Genomic DNA, 5,071 nt, shown 5'->3' with positions numbered 1-5,071 from the left:
GCCTTGGTCAATCTCCTCCCACATTGTCCCAGGGTTGTTCTGTGTGACCCATAGAATATAGCAGAGCTGATGTTAGTATCTTTGGAGGTGAGGTTATGAGAGATGCTGTGGGTTCTGTTTTAGGTTCTCTCTCTCTCTCTGGCCATTCACTGTGGGGGAAGTCAGTTCCATGCCCTGAGTCCATTCAGGCAGCTTGTGAAGAGGCCCACATGGCCAATAGCCAGTGAGGAACTGAGGCCTGCAGTGACCACTTGGATGAGCTTGGAAGCACGTCCTCCAGCCCCAGTCAAGTCTTGAGGTGAGACCACAGTCCTGGCCAACAGGGAAACCCAGAGCCATTCAGCTAAGCCACTCTCAGATTGCTGATCCCCAGAAGCTGCGTGAGATAATAAATATTTGTTGTTTTAAGCTGCTAAGTTTTGGAGTAATTGACTACACAGTAATGGATAAATAACATGTGGGGATAACTATCTTGTAGGTTTGTTGTGAGGATTAAATTCACGTAAGCACTTTGTATAGTACACGATGCATGTTGAAGGCTGTGTGAAATGTAAGAAAACAATGGCAGCATAGAAAATATCGTCGATGAACCCCAGGGTCATGTAGCCAGGGTGTGACAGGGCTAATGATGCTGCAGTTCCTAGCTGCCCAGTTTTAACCATTTGTGCCCCCTAATCCTTATTGATTATGGTGGGCACCACAGGCTTTGCCAGAAATGGAAAAACAGTGTCAGAGGGTGGGGAGCAGAAGAGGAAGTGATGGTGCCAGTCAGTGGGCCCCTGGGGTGGGGAGCAGCCCCAGGGTACTGGGGGTGGAAGACTGAGGCACAGGACTGGAGTGAGTGTGTGTGTGTGTGTGTGCATGTGTGTGTGTGTGTATAGGTCACCTCTGGAGACCCTTCCAGCCCAAGACTGGCTGATGATCTGATTTGCTGCTTGTTTCTGGCCCCGCTCTGTGTGGAAGACTCAGAAAAACCATGGCAACCACGGGATAATTAATGATCAGGGATGGAGGAGGCCAGGAACCTGGTGTCCCCGAGGCCACGTGGAGAGCAGCTTGGGAGGAAGGTCCACTGGGCTTTCTCTCCGTGACCATGTGGGCTTCCTTGGAAGAGAGATATCAGAGAGGGTCCAGGTGGGAGATAAGCCCCTGGGCCTGTAGCCCTAACAGTCCAGGAAGCACAGGCCTCTCTGGGCCCAGTAGATGGTTCCTTTGGGGTCGTTGGCTCCCAGGCCCTGGACTGCTGAAATTAATGCATTGTTTTCAGGAGGCCGTCCATGGCTTCCACCAGGTTCTCAGATGGGTCTGGGACCCAAACCATGGAGACTGTCTAGATATTACCCATTGTAAAGACATGGAAATGGAGGCACAGAGAGGTTAAGAGACCTGCCCAGGCCACACAGCAGGCTGTGGCAAAGTCAGGCCTGGAATCCAGGCCTCCTTGCTGAACTCTCCCAGGGTAGGACCCACAGTGGGTGGACCAGAATGTGCTGTGCATGTGGGCCCCCCTGGCTGGCAGAACTCCCGTCAGGACAGCTGGGTCACTCCTGCCCCCTCCCTGGGCCAGATGGGCAGCTCTCTCCTCTGCTATTTTCTCCACCTTTGCCTTTTCACAGGGAGTGACTGGGGTGGAAAATTCTAGGGGAGCACAAAGTCTGCCAAGTTTAAACCTGGCACCAACCCAGGCACCTGGCTACTAGGCACTTGGAAATAGAACTGGTAAAAGGGTCCCTGGGGGACTGGGCTGCTGGGAGCAGCTTGGCAACTGCCTCTCCTGGCTCCTGCCAGACTTTCTATCCCAGGAATATTCCCTCCTCGCTAGAACCTGCTGCCATGTGCCAGGAACATCTGGAAGAGAGTTTTCTGGCAGGTCTGGGGGTACAGAAATGGGTTACAGGGGGCTTGGTCATGTATTATATCACAAACATCTACCGTGGTAAGCGAACCAGTGTGCGTCTGCAGCGCCTGCTGCAAGGGACTGAGCGAGGCCCCCGCACATCCTTCATTTCCCTTCGAATCACTTCTGTGATATGGGGTTCCCCATTTTACAGATGAAGAAACAGGCTTGGGAACTCCAGAGGACTGCCCAAGTTCACCTAGCTTTTCAGTGGCAGTGCTGAGACTTGAATCCAATCTGTGTGACTCCAAAGCCTGCCTTTTTCCATGGTCTCTCCCTATGCCCTCTACACCCACCATGTCCAGGTACCAGTCTAGATGCTAGGGATATGGAGATAAACGAGCCATGAGCCTTGCCCTTAAAGCACCTGTAGTTTAGTGAGTGTATTAGCTATTGCTGCTATGCTAATGCCCCATAACAAGCAGCCCCCAGCTCCCACATCTCAGTTGCTTGCAACCACAAGCAGTTATCCTTCTTGTTCCCAGCTGGCTGGGTCGGCTGGGGTGGTTCTGCTTCAGGCTGCAGGTTGGCCAGGTTGGCTTCACCTGTCTCTCATTCTCCTTGCACCAATGAAAAAGAAAAATACTCAGGTCCTGTTTTCATGACTGGGAAGGAACACGCAATGTCTCCTAAGGGTTCATCTTAGAACTGGGGTACTGTCATGCTGCTCACATATGGAGGCAGGTTACACGGGCAAGGCCTACATCATCAGTGTGGTGGGGAAATACACTTTGCCTCCTCTGATGTGAGGCACTGCAAAATCACATAGCAAAAGCAAGGATGCCTAATTCTCTAACAGGGAGGCAGGAAGAATAGGCCACAATAATCCAATCACCCACAGGGTGGACTAGAGACTTATGATAATAATATTGTACTGCATTCTATCAAACCTAAGCTGCAAGACACACCATTAATTTATGTACCACTAAGAAAGAAAAGTGGCTGTGAACTAAAGTATGGCATGATGCTTTCTTAGCCCATCATATTTTTATTTTATTCTTACTGAAAGAGCTATTTGATGCTGAGGCATGGAAGTGTCAACAATGGGAACAGTTGGAACCAGGTTTGCTCTTGCAGAGACAATGACGACTGTCACAACTGTCACTGTCCAAGGAGACTATGAGATGCCATTGATTGTAAAACACATTTTGATTTCAAGGATGTGAAAATGTGTGTCTTAGAACGGATGAAATTTGTCATTTACTGAGAGTAAGTGGTTGTTCTAGGGTGGACATTGTGGCTAAAATTTCTATGTGGATAAGCTCATTTGTACCTCAAGACAACCCAAGAGGAAAATATTATTATCCCCATTTCAAAGATGAGTAGGGCAAGATTCAGAGTGATCATGAGGTGGGAGGCAGGACTTGACTCCTGATGTGGGGCTTGGACACCGGACCAAATGGCGGACTAGCTAAAATAGAGGGGGCAAAGCAGCTTTCTATAAGACACATCCACCAGTAGGCCATGTCAGTTTACCATTGCCATGGCAACATGCAGGAGTTACCACCCCTTTCCATGGCAATGACCTGACAACCCAAAAGTTACCACCCTTTCCCTAGCAATTGCTGTATAAACCACCGCTTAATCTCCATGTAATTAAACATGGGTATAAATACGACTGTGAGGCTGCCCTGAGCTGCTGTTCTGCCTATGGGGTAGCCCTGCTCTGCAGGAGCAGTCAAAGACTGGAGCTTTATCACTGGCCCTTCAATAAAGCTCTGCCTTCTTCTACACTTTCTTCTCACCCTTGAATTTTTTCCTGGAGGAAGCCAAGAACCCTCATGGGCTAAGCTCTGTTTTGGGGCTTGCCTGCCCTGCATCAGTCAGTTGTCCTGCCCAAGACTCATGGTTAGCAAGTGGAAGAGCTGAGATTTGCACCTAGGATGGTCTGACTTCCAAGACAAAGTGATAAAGAGTGTGGGCCCTAGGACAAACTATACTTCAGTTTCTTCATCTGTAAAATTGGGATGATAGGAGTAACTACCGCATAGATTATTGTCCTATGAGAGTTCTGAAAAGAGTGTCAGGCACAGAGCACTCAAGACGTGCTGGGTTCTCTGGTAGAACCAGAGATTTTGCCTCTCTGAAGCTAACATTAGTGTAATAAAAGCTGCAACCGGACTAAGAGGAGAGGACTATGGGAGCCCAGAAAGGCAGGCCAATAGCTTAGTAATTTGGGGGAACCATCAGAAATTTGCTGTGAGGAGAGCAAAAAGAATGTGTGATTCATGTGTGCACTTATTTATTCAACAATATTTGTTTACCCACTGTATTAGTCTGTTCTCATGCTGCTAATAAAGACATACTCAAATCTGGGTAATTTATAAAGGAAAGAGGTTTAATAGATTCACAGTTCCAATTGGCTGGGGAGGCCTCACAATCAAGGTGGAAGGCAAAGGAGGGGCAAAGTCACGTCTTACATGGCGGCAGGCAAAAAGCTTGTGCAGGGGAACTCCCATTTATAAAACCATCAGATCTCGTGAGACTTATTCACTATCATGAGAACAGTATGGGGCAAACAGCCCCCATGATTCAATGATCTCCACCTGGCCCCACCCTTGACACGTGGGGATTATTAAAATACAAGGTGAGATTTGGGTGAGGACACAAAGCCAAACCATATCACCCACTGTGTACAGGTAGTACACAGTGACTGGATTTGAAACCAAGTTTGGGGGATAATTTTTAAAAATTGAGGTATAATTTATCTACAATGCAACACACAGATCTTAGTGTTCAGTATGATGAATTTTTACAAATGTATACAGCACCCCAATTGCAATGGAGAGTATTTCCATTGCCCTAGAAAATTCCACTGTGCCCTCTTCCAGCTAAATACACCCATCTCCACCTGTTGTTTTTTTTTTAATTTCTGTCACTGTAGGTTGCTTTGCCTGTTCTTGAACTTCATATTGTGAACAAATGTGAACCTGAAAGGGCCAGACCTTCAAGATGGATCCTGAGTGGCTAAGTGGGCTAGGCTCCGCTGTTCTTGCTTGTAATCCCATCACTTTGGTAGGCCAGGGTGGGCAGATCACTTGAGCCCCTGAGTTTAAGACCAGACTGGGCAACATACCAAGACCCTGTTCTTTACAAAATAAATAAATACTAACCTCCCCCAAATAAGAATGGGTAAGTGGGCCTAAATTTAAAATAGAGTGAAGCAGCCACTTA

The sequence above is a fragment of the Pan troglodytes genome, chromosome 1 (assembly GCF_028858775.2).
Source record: "Pan troglodytes isolate AG18354 chromosome 1, NHGRI_mPanTro3-v2.0_pri, whole genome shotgun sequence".
Taxonomy (NCBI): Eukaryota; Metazoa; Chordata; class Mammalia; order Primates; family Hominidae; genus Pan; species Pan troglodytes.
Note: the sequence above shows the minus strand (reverse complement) of the source record.